This window comes from Aythya marila (assembly GCF_965140915.1).
Source record: "Aythya marila genome assembly, chromosome: 2".
Classification (NCBI taxonomy): domain Eukaryota; kingdom Metazoa; phylum Chordata; class Aves; order Anseriformes; family Anatidae; genus Aythya; species Aythya marila.
In genome coordinates, this window is record NC_139043.1 from 93,047,618 (window position 1) to 93,064,974 (window position 17,357).

Here is a 17,357-nt window from a genome sequence, read left to right on the forward strand (position 1 = left end):
GCATATTATACATAATCATATACAAAAATAATATACAAATAATACATATTATTTGCCTGATACTGTTTATTCATTCTGTAGTTTACTTTTTTGTTTCAGTCTTGTGCCAGCTTTGGTTCAAAAAACACAAACGATTTAGAAAACATCTGCATGTTTTCATTAAACAGTACTTCATGTCTTTTTACACTTTTGCACTGTAACATAAATGTAGAATACACTCTGGAAATATGTGGCACAAAGATATTTGTATTGGTAAGCAAAACTGAAAAAGAAACCAGATTTTATACATTAATAGTTCTGTACACTTACTCTTAAAAATGAGAAAATGATGTAAGAAGATGAAAATGGAGGCAAATTGAAAAAACGTTGGAGCTTCAGCTATTCCTGTGTCCCCCTGGAAGAACTCTTTTGGGATCTGGTGTTCTTTTCCATCATTTGGAGTGATAGGAGTCACCCTGCATTGCATGAGAAGCAGAGATGACAGCAGGGCATTTCACTCTTCTCTGTATGAAAGTGGCATCATGGGGACCTCCTGAATTGAGTTTAGAAGTTACACCTGGTATGGAGAAAGAGCAAGTCACTCATTCCCCACACACATGTATTTCTGTACGTGCTTCAAGACCTTCTGATCTCAAAGAACAGTAAGGTATCTGAAGTGTGATTATACACAGGGAAGGTATAACAAGACACTTGATAACCAACAACTCATTATCTATTCTGGAAGTGAAATCCATTTAAAATCACTAGTTAATTTTTAGATTCTTATAGGAATGTTTTCTACTTGCAATTCCTTTACACCTAGACATTCTAAACTAATATTAATATACATGTATAACAAATAAATCTGGCCACTGTAACGTGAAAGACAATCAGTGTATTCTTAAATAATAAAATGTTCCCTGACACTATAGCTTGACAGAAGTTGAAGAAAAGGAAAACTTTTTTTTTTTTTTTTTTTTTTTTTTGAGTAAGTTTCAACATTTGGCATGCTTTGTGTTACATGATCACTCATGACGAAGTCTGAACAGTAGTACTGGTACTTGTGTATTCACTGGCATGAGGAAAGCGCGCAGGCCTGCTGTACTCCTGGCCCATGGATACTGCCAAGTGCATGTACAGTTTTGTGTGCTGATAACCAGTTATTTTCATTTTCTGGGCTTCCAAAGTGGAGTTTCTCCTTTAATAACCTTTCCAAATAATTACTGCATTATCACGAGAACTCTGGACCCATGTACACTGGGGCTTTCATTGAGTGCTGATTATAATTTATGGATTAGATTTGTATGAGGAAAACCAGATCTCTCTGTCTGCCCAGAGAGCAAATATTTTTAAGAAGCAAACAAAGTAGCATTTTCATAAGGGCACCTAGCAGCATTTGTGGGAAGTAGTTCCCACATTGCATACAGAAGTGTACTTCCAGTTACATGTAATTAGTGGTAAAATCCAACAGGTGGCACAAAAGTATTTGAATTTTATATTGATTTAAATCACACACCGTTAAATTACCAAATGAGATGCAGAGAGTTTTGCTAAAAAAAAAAAAAAAAAAAAAAAAAAGAAAAAGAGAGAGAGAGAGAGAGAGATTGAGAAAAGAAACGAAAGAAAAACGCGTTATCCCGCCGCCTTGGAGGATGCTCTGCCTCCTCTCAACACGGAACAGCCGAGGAAGGGGCCAGCGTGCTTCCTGCCCCCGGACAGCCCCGCTTGCAGCGGGGAGCCCAGGCCGGCCGCTCTCCCCGCATCTCTCCCCCAGCCCCGGGGCTGCTCCCGGGGGCTTTACGGGACGTTTCCTCCATCCCTTCCTCCGCCGCCTCTCCGCGGACCCTCGGGGCCGGCCGTCGGCCGGGGAAGCGGGGCGGGCGCCCTCCGCTGGCGGCCGCGGGGACTTCAGCGGGCAGAGGAGCGGGGTGGGTGCGCTGCGGGGCCACCCCCGTCCCCTGCAGCGCTTGTGCAGGTGGGGAAGTGAGGGCTGGTGCCAAAGGGACGGCAAAAGCGAGGTGAAGGCAGCCCGGGGCTGCCGCAGGGTCAGCTCTTGTCCCCCACGGCCACCGCTCCAGCACCGGCCTCGCGTCATCATTGACTGCTTCTTGTCCCCCACGGCCACCGCTCCAGCACCGGCCTCGCGTCATCGTTGACTGCTTAATCTACCGTCTGCTCCTGGAGGTTGTCCCACTAGGCAGGGAGCTCTTGGGTTTTGCTGGTGTAAGAAACCATGAAAGTCTTTGTGAATAAATCTGTGAGTAGATTAAGATTGTGGGCCTGAAATTGTTTTTGCAGCACCCAGAGGGTAATTGAGATTTCTTTATTTAATGAGCTTGTACCGGGGAGGGGGGGGGGAGGGGGAGGTTATGTGGGAGGGAAAAGGTGTGAAGATTCCCAGATACCTGTGAAAAAGGACATCATAAGAGTAGGAATTGCCTGGGATAGTGACATGCAATAGATGTAAGCATAACCCAGCTTTTCATTTTTAAGTGTAGTATGCCATGAGCAGCAGTCTTGGAAACAATTATAAAAATGTTAGTCTAGGCCTTATAAACAGATTCACAGGTGAGTATGTAATGTGAGTTAAGCAATTGCTGTCTTATTTACTATTAAATTATTTGAGTGAGCCAGGTGAAACTTTACTGAGGCTCCTGTTTGCAAACATGAATGTAGGAGATGTATAAGGAACAGACAAAAATTATACAATGGTACACCTGAAAATGTGACTTGAGTGTAAGTCAAAGGCATATCCAAGAAGATGACCAACATACATAAAAGTTGCTGAATTGACTAAGAATGAGGCAGAGAAAGAGAGGTTGTAGTATTGTTTGAAATTATTTGATAAGTGGAGCATGGACCAACAGCTTAGGACCTTAACAGCAAAAGTCTGTAAAAGATTTGGGCTTATGATAAAATAAATTAATTTATAACATTTTGCTTTATATATTTCCTCTTAATTGAACAAAAGTATGTGCGCCCATCATCTGTGATTTGTAATAGAGCCAACTTACAGGTATAAGCACAAACTGATGATCCCAATTCCTGTAGGACCAAGCTGGACCAAATCATGGTACTAAATGACAAACATAGTACCACTGACCAGAAGGAAGCTTCAATTTAGACTCAAGGAGTAAACAAATCACACCAGTAAACAAGTGAAGGAGCTATAGTCCTTAGAAGAAGTTAGTTGTCAATGTGTGGGACTGGGCAAGCACTATCCCTGAGTTAGACATTTGTAATATGTGTTTGTGTGCTTGCAGCCCATGGAAAGTTCAGCAGAAGATAGAAAAGAATGAGGAAAAAAATAATAATTAATATAATCATTAAGGTTGGAAAAGACCTCCAACATCCAATCGTCCCCCTTCCACCAACACCACCCACTAAACCATGTCTGTAAGTACCACATCCAACCCTTCCTTAAAACCCCTGAGGGATGGTGACTCCACCACCTCCCTGGGCAACCCATTCTAATGCCTAGATACTCTTTCTGAGAAGAAATTTCTTCTAATTTCCAACCTGAACCTTCCCTGACACAACTTGAGGCCTTTCCCTCTTGTCCTATCTGTGAGAAGAAGCCAACCCCCAGTTCCCCACAACTTTCTTTCAGGTAATTGTAGAGAGCAATAAGGTCTCCCCTTAGTTGTTTATCTCAGTTCAGTGTCCCATTTTGAAAAATGGTCAGAATGAGTGAATTGAAATACCATAGCTGGAGGAATGGAGTGTTTTTCTGGCAATCAGCTTGCCTGGTCAAACTCTGCATGTACAGTAGTAGATCATGGTCTTTGAAAGATACCGAGCTGTTCAGATCTAGTAGAAGTTAGTGAGTGCTCTTCTGAACCAAGTCCAAGAAAAACAGGCCCATTAGATATGTCCAATATTTTAACAGCAGTAATTTAAAATTATGAGAAAACAAACAGACAAACAACAAAACCAGTTCAGTTATCCGGTGGTTTTATGGAAAACAAGCAAACCAATCAAGCAACAAAAATGGACCTGGGCCCAAAAAAATACACACATAAATTTGTGTAGAACTGATAGTTGCAAGTGCGTGATATGAAAATCACTCAGCTGTTGGAGAAATGGAAGGATAAAACTGAAGCAGTAAATAAACCTATAATAGAGTGATCCTGAAAATTTAGTTCTGGTCTAGGCAGCTGAAGGGTAATAACAAAGGTTAGGCTGTGAATCCTAAAATGGTGTGTGAAATGTGCTAGAATGGTGACTGTTTGGACAAATTATTTGGACATTTACTAACTACTGTTAGTAGACGTGATGCAAATGAAAACCAAATATTAAGTACATAGGAAATAACTAGAAACTACAACATATCAGGGACCTGAGAACACCAACAGGCCTCATGGCCCTGAGCAGTCTGACCTGAGGCACCCTGCTGTGGGTCCAGAAGCTCCACTCAGCTTAGGTTTGAGACTTCAGGTCTGGCTTTAGTTATGCCTTAGGTGACTCCTGGATGGACTGGAGACCTATGTTGTGGGTAGCTTGTCTCTTGGATAGATGCCGCTAGATGTACATTATTTTTTATCTCCAGTCTTGTCTGTGTTTTCTGAATGAGCTTTGGACCCCTATTATAACCTCTGGTCTTGTCTTTTGCTCCTGACTGCTGCCTGGATGGACCCTGGACCTGTTTCATCACTTTACGTTGTCTGGGACTGTCAGAGGGCCCTGTTACTAGTAAGTACCCTGTTCTGTGTGCTGTCTTCAGATGTTGTGGGACTGTGACCTGGTCAGTGACCTAGTGCACTGCCTGCACTATGTCATTGTTGGCTTGGGGTTTGATTTGCCTCAGGGAGCAGCTGGCCTTTGCTCCTCCCTGACACCATGTGAACCCTTCAGTCTGTTTGAAATTGATTAGGTCATGGTTGATGAATATGTGTTTATCCAAAACTGAGAGAACTGAGCCTTCAGATTTGGCCTCTGAAATTTGAAGAAGAAACCTGGAAAACAAAAACAATGGATGAAGGTTTTTTTTTTTTTTTTTTTTGATAATTGTTCAGTTTTTATTATTTGTATAGCTAACAGGCAGGAACAGCATCCTAAAATTTCATCTGTGGAAGTTCCATATACAGGTGTGTATTAGATGAAGCAAATTGCATGAAAACAGTACCACTTCCTTAAAGGAAGAATAAAATGAGGACAGATTTAATGGATAGGGGTAGCAGAAGCTGTTTTCTAAAGATCACTGAACCATTCGTTAGCCATCTGACAAAGTACCACTATCAGGGGAGAAAGAATTATTGGAGATTATTCTAGAAATACATCAAGAAATATGGCTGTTCAGTGTTCCTGCTTCCTATTTGTAGTTTGTTTCTTCAGGATTTTGAATTGCAAACTGCATGACCTAAAAGTGAGAAAGTGAGAGGATAATAAAGAATACTGTGGGGCATACATGCCTCAATATTTAAGCATTCTGTGATTAACTTCATGGTGCTTGGCAGAAACTTCTGGAACTGAAGCATCTCTAGTAATTTGTGATAAGAATATGACCAAAAATCTGAAGCGAAGCCCAAATAAACCAGAGCTGCTTTAAAAAGATGCTGAGTTCTTTGGTGCTACGATCAAGGAGGGGGAATTTCCACTAGTGATGACAACATATACTATATAGGGATTACTAGTACTGTAAGCACTCCCAGATGTGTGGAGTTTTACAGAATTTAAAAATAGCTGCTTTTGTGCATGAAGAAAGAAATCCATTTGAGTGTGACTTGGCACTGACATGGTTAAAAACAGCTGTGTTGGCTTTGGGTTTCAAAACATTCTTGCATGCATGGTCTTGGATATTCTTGAAACAACCAAAAAAAAGGCTAACAAGATCAATTGCTTATACAGAAAGTCTGAACTTTATAAAAAGAGATGTAAATGCACCATTGTGCATTGAGTAAGTTAAAAGGATATTTTTATTTTTTTAGGAGTATGATGAATTTCTATAAGTAGGATGCTGCCTGTGTTTGTCCCTTCAGAATCAAGAAGCCTGGTGGCCAGACTCTCGATTGACTGGAAAATTTGCAGAGTACTAAATGTCCTGATCAGTCACAGGCATGGCATTACTTGACGTCTGAGCTATGATAGACTGTGAGGAAAAGCTGATGGCATTTTATTCTCAAAATTGGAGGGGGATAAATTTACTTTTCATGGCTTGCAGCAAGTGTACATAGTCCTTGGAAGATTATATGATTACAGGATGTGTAGGCAGAAATAGGATCCCTTTGCATTAAACAACTGATGAGTATGGCTGTGGCAGGATAGAATTTAACTCAAGTTATAAAACTCAAAATAAAGATGAAAGTGAAACATACCTAAAATATGTAATGCTAGAGTACCTGAGATAGTTGTTTGAAAACTAGCATAGATTTGCCCACATGGGTTGTGGCTGGGTATTTAGTTTACAGTGTACATAAAGGATAAAAGAAATGGAAAAGTGTTAGAAAAGAGATACCAAAAGTTACATGTTAATACTTGTTACATGTTAATATATATATACACATATGCATTTCATGATTAGAAACTTCTTGATAAAATCAAAACTAATGGATTTTAAATTTATATTCTAAATAATTGTTTACAAAACTAGGAACAATTAGTGATTTGTTAATATGTTTATTGGCAAAATGGAAATAAGGGTTCCAAGCTTATCTCATGATTCAAAATCACCAGAGTTCTATTTGTTCCCCACATAGAGATACCAGTAGCTTGTACGACTCACTTTTTCTCTGGCTTTCTTTGAGTAAATATGATCTGAAATGTGTTTTGTGCTTTTTATCAAGCTGTTTATTTCTTGAGCCTGATGTGTGCAAACAATTGCAGGTGCTGAAATTAGAGATTGCAGAGGTTCTGAAGATCCTTCAGCTTTCAGTGAATCAAATTAAGTGCTTTTTGAGCTTTATATGCCAAAACCAAATCCCGGAACTCTTGGATAACTCTTTAAAATATCGGTGTAAACACACAAGTTTGTGAGTGGAAAATATTGTTTTGCATAAACTGAGATTCTGAGGTTCAAACTAATCCAGTGTAGCCTCAGAAAGCATAAAAATACGTGACTACTTATCTTGACTGGGATTTTGCAGGATGTGGCTATGGTGCTCTGCTAGCAGAAGAATGGAGCTGTCAATACTCCCCCTTTAGTGACAGATGGTGACTGAAAGTGTAAATGGTAGACATTTTGGAAAGAGATTCTTGGTTATGTCACTCCTATTTTGTTCTGCATATGCTTGGTTTGTGCAAAAATGCAAATCTAGTAAGATACACTTTATTTTTTTTCCTCCATTTCTGTTAGACTGTTTTGAAGATGTTTTTAAAGAAAAGCTTTGGACTGTGGGCTTTTAATGCTGCTTTGGTGTTTTTCACTTACAGTCTTTAGAAAACACACTGCATAATCCTTTCAGAAGTATTTTAAGCACAGTATAATGAGTTGACATTGTACAAAGTCAAAGTTGTCTGTTCTTTGAACATTCTCTCAAAAATTACTAATTTATTATATAATCAAAATATCCATTGTTGAAAATATCACATTGGGTGCTTCTGTTAGTACCTTTCATGGTTAAATTCTTCACTGGAACAATTTCATCATGGTTGTAAGACTCCAGTTTGGTTAGAAAGTTTTGAAAAGACTATTTGGCAAGTAATGGGAGAGCGAGAAACAAAGGACAACAAGGAAGAAAAGATGACATGAAAGCTCAGATGATATCCAAAAGTCTGATAATAAATAGACTAAATGGATATGAAGGAGCTGAAGTCTGAATTCAGATATTTCTGCTGCTATTCTAGCCAAGTTAGATCTGACCTCAGTGAAGGACTTTAAAAATAGTGGTAACAAAAGTGGAGTTTAAGGATAGTTAACAAATATCACGTAATGTAGAAAAAATGATGAACATATCGTATGATGAGCCAGGACTATATCACTCCTAGACTTTTTATTTATTTATTTGTTTGTGGTATATAGCAGACGGCCATTCAGAAAGAGACCAAGGACTCCTCTCTGGTTCTGAGGTGAATGGGAGATTCCTGCTATATTTCCTTGCCAGTGAGGATTAGCAAGGAGATGAAGTGCTTTGTGGACATTGTATCATCAGGAAATATCTCAGAAAACAAATAGGCAATCTGCAGGACTAAATGGTCAGGCTGAGAAGGATCAGTGATGATAAGAAAATCAACAGAGTACTAAATGTGGAAAGCTGAGATCTGAGAAAAGTACACTGTCCCAGCAACACTTGCAGATTCGCAACCCATGGCAGAAAGAAAACCTTGTGTAGGTAATAGATGGTAAGGTTCACCACCACTGAACCTAGGAAGAAGCAGTATATGACTGTCTGCTGAGACTGATGGAGAGACTGGTCTGTTTACCTCACAGTCCAGGATGTATGGTTCCTCTCTGGACCTCAAATACTCAACAATTGATGAAGCTCATTCAGGCTACCCAGTATTGTACATCCACGTTGAACGTTGTACTGGAAATGATCCCAAGCAGTTCAGAAGTAACTTCTGGCATTTGAGAGCAGGGTGGGTGGATCAGGTTTGCAAGTTAGGGTTTACACAGTTACAGATATCCTGGAGAGAAGTGTATGATCACATAATGGACAATTCTGTGACCATAGGGTAGAGCACTTTTAAAGAAAAAAGGAAAATTTTGTTGTTACTAGTTACTATTGAATTTACCAGTTCAATAACCTAGTAAGAAGGCTTTCTATAAAATAGAATGAGGATGAAAAAAGCCCAACTGCACATATAACAGTCTTGGACCAGCACTAAAACTAACAGATAAAGTGTTATTCATGTCCATGTAGACTGTTCTCTTGGTCTGGGGGACCTCTTGGATGACCATGATAAGAAGGAATAAGCAGGTGAAAACGTAAAGTCTTAATCAAAGGTATGATTTAGTTGAAAGAGAAGAGGTGATGTGACATGACAGAGAAGCTAATAGGAAGCTTTGTTTGGGGAAATATCAAGGAGGTATGTTAATACTCTGAGGCTGAGAATGCAGAGGTGAATTAATGGGGAAAGGGAAAAAAGCAAGACACTCTAATAATGGGAATTCATGACAAACCACCAAACCAAAATCAGATAGATAGGGCTTTCACTAGTGATTAGTAGAATCACCCAGAGCATGGGATTTAGTGACAAATCCTGTAAAACAAACAAACAAACAAACAAACACAAAAATGTGACTTTCTACTATGTGCTGTGGAGGAGGAGGGGAAGCAGAGAGGGAGGCGATCTCCTCCCTGGTTGCTGATGACAGGACACCCAGGAACGGCACAAAACTGCACTTTAAGAGATTCAGACTGGACATTAGGAAAAAATTATTTATTGTGATGATGGTTAAACATTGGAACAGGCTTCCTAGAGAGGTGGTTGATGCCCTGAGCCTGTCAGTGTCTAAGAGGACTTTAGATAATGCCTTAATTGATATGCTTTAACTTTTGGTTAGCCCTGAAGTGGTCAGGCAGCTGGACTAGATATCTTTGAAGGTCACTTCCAATGTAACTATTCTATTTTATACCAGAGGATTTTAACTTCCTGGATTGTGTTGGAAAAATAATATATTAGGACATAGAACAGGTCCTTGAAATGCACTGGTGATGTTTTTTGTACAGAAAGTGTAAAAAAACAACTAGAGGTGAAAGTACCCTAGATTTTTTTTTTTTTGGGGAGGGGGAGTGGGGAGTAAAGTGAGACTATTTATGCAGAAAATAACTTAAATAACAGTTTTCGGGAGATGGTAGCCTAGGAAGACTAGTAGCGAAATGGAAATGGTAGATTTAAGGGAAATAGACTTCAGTAAATGCAAATATCAGGATGTTATAATTTTCCGGAAAGTTGTCTGAGAGATAAGGGAGCTAAAGGATGGGGTAGAGATTCCTTAAATACATGAGTAGTACAGATATAAATAATTTTTCATTCTGTATAAAAGATAAGAAATGTAGTAAGATAGCTTTTAAAAATCATGAGTTCTTCTTTTACCTCAGGTGAAAAAAGGATGCAGAGAGGAAAAGAAAAGATCAGGTTACTCTGAGAAGCACATCAAAATGAGCAAGATAATGGCACAAAAGAGGAAACAACTTTCAGGAATAGCAAGAAATAATTGTCTACGTTCTCTAGCATTAATGGGAACATCAAGGAAACTCTTATTCTGTGGGTGGGGACTATTTTGGTCAAATGACACCTAGGAGGCAGGTGTCTTTATTTATTTATTTTTATCAGTCTTCACTAAAAGATCAGTGGCAAGAGGCAGCTAATTCAGTGCATTCTAGTTAGAAAGAGATAAAGTCTCAGTCTTGAATGGGGAATATACAGTTTAGAGACTGTTAAGATGAGTTAGATATTGCCAAATTGGCTGAGTCCAAGGTATTTCCTCCCAGGGTAGCTACAGAATTACCTGCCGTAATCAACATCCTCCATAGCCAAACCCAGCACAGGGGGTTTGCATGTGGTTTCATAGTTCATGAACTCTCTTGGTAACCAAAATTAAATTTATGTTGGTACTTGAAGTCATTTTCTTTTCTACTGTTCTGCCAATGGGGAGTGATGTAGCTTCCTGTCCTGCAAAATTCTTCCAGTTTCACACCTGTAATTAAATTGTGTGACCTGCTCTTCTGGGTCTTAGAATGAACAGCTGCCACACACAGACATTTTAGACTTGTGTGTGTGTGTTGCATGGGAGAAGGAAGAGGAGGAAGTGGCAGGGACAGCAAGTTTTTACATTGGGTTTGACTGTTTCCACCTGAGGAAACTCAATAAAACAGTTTTCTCAGGGAATGAAAGGGGATGAGGGTGCTCAAGTAATCATTTGTACTGTGTGAGAGAAGCAGAGTTAATAAATTTTCAAGTGATTTTATGCAGCCCATTTACACCTGTAGCATGTTATTTTTCTGAGTTTATATGTGCATAGATTTAAATAGAATGTCTCTTGGCAAGTTTTGCTCATGGTAGTTGCTAGTCTAAAGAAAATTACTGAATTTTAGGACTTGGGCTGTTGGTTTATCTTTTATCCTTGAAAGCTGGGCAACATATCAGTGTCTGTGAGAAGTCACTCTTGCATTAAGTATAGGGCAAATAATAGATTAATCCTAGTTCTAGTCTGAAACCAGTGATATGTTTGGTAAAAAAGATCAAATATAGAAGCCATTAAACTAGAAAAAAACTCTAGGCAATCAGTTATGTTCAGTGGGAAATAAATTAAATACAAATCTTATTTTTATGGTATTATCAATAAACATTTCATAGCTTTTTTTTTTTTTTTTTTTCAAAAACACAAACCTTCAGTTGGTTCAGAACCTTTAGATAAGTTATTAATTCTCTGCTAAATTATAGGATGTTTGTTTAATATTTTGAGAAAAATTCAAATAAATATATTTTATATACATATGTACACAGATGATGTATGGATATATGACATGTTTGTATATACACACAGGCATGCAATTAAGAACCTTTTACATGCTAAAATTGTGTCGATAAGGATAACATTCTTTAAATAGATGTACAAGCAAAATACAGAGGTGTAGTAGAAATAATGCTGTTACAAAATAAAATGTATTTAACAATATGCAATGTATATATATGTATAGTGTGCTCAAAAAGTCACTTTAATGTTTCTCAGCCCTGATGCTGTTATGTAATAAATTCATCATCAGCAATTGCTAGGGTTGAGCAACAGGCTGTAGTTACATGTAAAAGTGGGAAAGAGCTCCCACAGACTATTCTGTTACTTGCAGAACAGTAGAGCACTTGAACAAGGTGTATTGTATGTGAAAGCATGGCTAAGGACAAGGCTGGCATGCAAGATTTCCCACGTGGTAGCTGGCCACCCTCAGTTTCTGGATCCAGGGCTGGAGTGACCTCTCCTGAAGTGAGATAAGTAAGTGTTCTGTTAGTGTCATTCTGACTGATGGCACAGATCTAAATGTTTCTCGGAAATCAGATTGCAAAACTGGATATTCTCTCTTTGAGGACCAAAACCAAAAAACACAACAAAACAAATTAACAAAAAAGACTTGAATGAGTATTTTCTACTGATGTACCTATTTTGTCTGGTTGTGTCTTGTCATTATCAAGATCCAAAAGCAAAATTCATTCTATGTTAGTTGTAACATATCCACTGTACATAAAAATCAATGTGACATTCTTTCCCTGCTATGTATTCAATATGTTGAAATGTAAAGCTTCCAGTGGACTACTTTGTACAAGGAAGACTAGTTAAAGAAGCAATTCATATATATTAGCAGTTTTTAGCAGATTTAGTGAGAATTCAAGGATAAAAATGAGGGATGGGGTACCAGTTGTTTAGCAGAACTATATTGTAAAGTGAAAATGAAGAGATCAGTTCCAGAGAGTGAAGATACAAGTATGTTTTAGCTTCAGTGAATGTTCCATGCTATGCTTTTATTGTATCATAACTGGCACTCCTTACTTAATCAAAAATCACTGTTGATTTCTTTGGGCATTTAGCCAAAAGAAATAGTGCAATACCAGGTTCTTAGGGACTGCTTCTCCATTGTCTTGCATATTGTAAAAGTAATTAAGACATTTTAAGAAAACGAGGTGTGTTTTAAATTCTGTTAAAACAGAATGATATAACCTGTATACAACAGAAGATACTAATAAATACATTTATATAGATATAGATACTGATAGATATAGATACTGATAAATACATTTATATTTGTACAGTGTTAACTTGAAGAAATTCAGCAGCTTCTGCTCATACTACTTTGAACATGTGTTTAAAGTGTAAAGAAAAAAAGTGATGAAAAGTGATGACATTTGGAGCATAGCATTGATGATATCTCCAAAACATTCATTCAGGTGTTTGCTGCCCTATATCTTCAGTTGCTTTGCTGTGTTCCACAACTCAAAAGTAAAATGCTGATAGTAATAATATTTTTAAAAGAAACATTATTGTACTGTTTTATTATAATTGTTCTTTGTACAATAATGCATTAAATCTGAGCTCATTACACAGGCTGTATACATAAGAAGTGGAGTTTTTATTTACAGGTTAATTTATGCCCCCTAACCAAGACCTCTTTAATAAAACAGAATTCTTCGTCAAGATACCTATTTCATGAATTCTTAACAATTTTCCAGGCTTGCAGGGGGGTGCTGGGTCCAGCTGGAGTTCTGCAGCAAAAGAGAAAGTGAAAGAGCTTACCATTGTCTTAGAAATACTCAGAATACATTTTGCTGTTGATTTATACAGAGGGAATACCTAGAATTATACTTCATCTGAAATGAGAACCCTACTGTGGCACAATCTGTTCACTGTGTGCACTGCAGAGTATACCAACATCAGCATTACAGCATGGGTATGTAATTTCTATTTGGATAAAATAGACTTAGCTTGAATTTGGTTCCAGGATCTAACTGACAGGTAGAAACCTAGATGTCCTGAGTTTAGAGACATCCTGAGAATGGATCTGTCTGCATGGCCTGATGAAGCAGAAAGAGGACGTTTTTTCTGTCTGTCTGTCTGTCTGTCTGTCTGTCTCTCTTAATTCTTTTTTTTTTTTTTTTTTTTTTTTTTTCCCCTTGGAAGTTGCTTTTGTTACTGAAGCGACTTTTGTGCTTGTTTCTGCTGTCTAAGTCTCCTAAGTCTCTGGATAATTATGCCTTGAGCGTACTGCTGGATGGCACCAGTGTTGAGGTTTGTCAGCACTTTGTTGGACAGCTGGTGGAACAGAGCTCTTAAGGGACGGTGTATCCTGAAATTCTTGAAGTCTTTGTACTGTTATGTTAGAACTTATTTTATTTATTAATTGTTTTTAATGTGTATTGATAACCACTGCTTGTTGGCTGAGGGTGCTATTTTAAAGAGATGCCTGAAGCTTAATACAATGTGATAGTGCAGAAGATTTTACCGAATTTTACGCGCATAGCTTGGTATCATCTGCAAACTTCACCCTTAGTAAGTTTGCAGATGAGACCAAGCTATGCGCGTGTGTCGTTCTGCTTGAGGGTAGGAAGGCTCTGCAGGAGGATCTGGATAGGCTGGACCGATGGGCTGAGGTCAACTGCATGAAGTTCAACAAGGCCAAGTGCCGGGTCCTGCACCTGGGGCGCAATAACCCCAAGCAGAGCTACAGGCTGGGAGATGAGTGGTTGGAGAGCTTCCAGGCAGAGAAGGACCTGGGAGTGATGGTTGATAGTTGGCTGAATATGAGCTAGCAGTGTGCTCAGGTGGCCAAAAAGGCCAACAGCATCCTGGCTTGCATAAGAAACAGTGTGGCCAGCAGGGCTAGGGAGGTGATTGTCCCCCTGTACTCGGCTCTGGTGAGGCCGCACCTCGAGTACTGTGTTCAGTTTTGGGCCCCTCGCTACAAGGACATCGAGGTGCTTGAGCGGTTCCAGAGAAGGGCGACGAAGCTGGTGAGAGGTCTGGAGAACAAGTCCTACGAGGAGCGGCTGAGGGAGCCGGGCTTGTTCAGCCTGGAGAAAAGGAGGCTCAGGGGTGACCTTATTGCTCTTTACAGATACCTTAAAGGAGGCTGTAGCAAGGTGGGGGTTGGTTTATTCTCCCACGTGCCTGGTGACAGGACGAGGGGGAATGGGCTAAAGTTGCGCCAGGGGAGTTTTAGGCTGGATCTTAGGAAGAACTTCTTTACCGAAAGGGTTGTTAGACATTGGAACAGGCTGCCCAGGGAAGTGGTGGAGTCACCATCCCTGGAGGTCTTTGAAAGACGTTTAGATGTAGCGCTTAGGGATATGGTTTAGTGGGGACTGTTAGCATTAGGTCAAAGGTTGGACTCGATGATCTTGAGGTCTCTTCCAACCTAGAAATTCTGTGATTCTGTGATTCTGTGATTCTGTGAATGAATTTTTCAGCAAGTCTGAATTAGTTTTGAAGTATGCATAGATCAGAGCATATGTTTTGAATGAAAGGTGTTTCTGAATGTTGCTGAATTATCAGCAGTCCCAGATCTTGCACACTTGTGCTTCCATGTGGTGGTAGAGTGGCGAAGTTACTGTGTTCTGGCTTGTCCTATTTTTTGAGGTTATGAAAAGGCAAAAAATGTGTCAGAACAATTTTCATGAAAATTAAAGGTCCTGAGAAAATGTGCTGTATTACATGTCAAAGCTCAATTTTTCAATGCTTTTTTGAGCCTTTCTGTTATTCATTGTTCTTGGGATTTATATAAATGTGATGATGGACTTATTCACCCGTCAACAATATTGTCTTCTAATGAGAGAAAAGCCATAGGAAAGTTGCATTCTCTTCCTTATATCCAGTTGTATTGTTGTGAAGAAGCTTTCCTCTTTCCCAGCTAAGAATACACAGTGCTTTGAATTTTTGTTACTTTTACCTCTTTCACATTAATTTCCATTCCATACTTCTTTGTTATCCATATTGTTTTTGTTCCAAAGCCAGTCATCACAAGCTGTTTGAAAACAGCTGAAAATTTAGCTTTTTGCCCAATTTGGACTGTCATTTGTCTTTCTTCAAATTCACCAAGTCATTTATTATTATTATTAATATTATTATTTATTAGCTTTGCTGTACTATGCAAGGAAAATACTTGACAAGTCCCATTCAGTTTCCATATTGTCACAGAGGTGAGATGACCCTGACAATCCTTTTTGTGTTTGGTGGCTTACTTATAGCCAGTAGACTACTTCACCCTTTTTAAGTTGATTTAATTTATGCTAACTTATCTGTCAGTGATAAACTATTTAAATCTTCATTACATGACAAAATCAAATTTAAATACTGTGAATTTTTGTTAGCTCTGTCTATTTGTTGTGGAGGTTTCTTGGTTGTAACATCCAACAATGAGCTGGCTCTACTGATATCATTAGCTGTTACTACCAATGTAGTCAGTTCTAATCTTTGTCAGGAAGTTTGTCTCCGATATTACCACAATATCTAGTAGTATTTTTCTTCCCAGTGATGTTACAGTGATTTCTATGTATACTAGTATCTGACCATGAGTTCTTTATAAAAATTCACCTTGCTTCCAGCAGAAACTCTTATCTTTCCAACAATGGCTTTTATCCAGAACCATGCTTTCTTCATAATACCTTACTGTTTGTTGCATATATAATGTGGGCATTGCTTATTTTCCTAAATAGTATTCCCAAAATATTATCCTTCTTGAATTGTGTTTGTCCTTCTATATCTGTACCCTAGTATTCACCTTTATGTTATTAAGCTTAAGTTTTCTCCTTCACATTCATTTCCACATTCTATAAATGTATTTAAGATCTTCCGTTGTGTTGAGAAGGCTCCTGAGAATAGTTTTTCTTATTCCGTTGCTTGTACAGAGTAGACTCAGTCAAGTTGTTTCCCGTTACCTGATTGCTGTTCAATCTTAATTCTTTTTATTTATCATGTTTTCCTGCTACCAAGCTTTTTAATCCATTTATGAATTCTCATTTACTCTGTGTTTTGTCTTTTGACTAGTGTTTGGAGATCTATCATTTCTCAGTTTAAAACTGTTCTTATCAGTTGTGTCAAATGTGATCCTAGTTAGCTATTCCCTTGGGCATTTAAGTCAAATTTGTCTTTTGAAAAATGACTTCCTTCAATAACTGCATTCCAACAGTCAAGCATTACAGAATCTTCCTTATACCAGTCATCCTTTAGTTATTGGTTAGTTTATTCTCTTATTGGGCTTTTAATTCCTTCTCTAGAGACTTGATATTCTTCCTGAAGTTCATACAAACATCTGTTTTTCTTTCCTTTTTTTTTTTTTTTTTAGGGCATTATTGTTTTTCAGGGTTTAATTTTTTTTTTTTTTTTTTTTTTTGACTTCTTGCAGGTGCACTTGACAGATCTGATACCATTTTGGTTTTTTGATCCCCTTTGGTGACCTCAGTAGACTAGTCATTATGTAGGAAGCAGAATTTGCACAGGCTTGCCTCTGTATGTTTTAGTAAATGTTCATCTCTCACCGCTATGTGCCATTTTTAATTCTGTCTGAGTCTCTGAATGTCCCTTCTGTTGTCTTTCGGTGTTTCTGTGTACTGACTTGGTTCCCCTTCAATCTCCAATAACTTGCATTCTCAATGTTGTATTTCAGAGCTGACATCCATTTTCTTCTTTCTTGCTGCTTTTGTGTTCTCTAGGGTTTCAAATCTCCTTCTCAGTTCTTTTTCATATTCACAAGTCTGTTTAGTCCATTGACTTGTTCTTGTCTTTTGGTTCCAGGGAGTGCCATCTTCAGGTAGCAATGCCTTTCTTCTCTTATTTCAGCAGAAGGTTTCACAGATATACTTCTTTCCTCTCTTCCATCCCAAAAGATATGTTAGATCTGACATCATCAGTTGAAATCTCACACTTTATGAGCCCATTCTGCGTGTGTGTGCATTTACCTACTGAAGGATAATGAAGATCCCAGCATTTCATTATCTTCTATCCTTATCCTCTT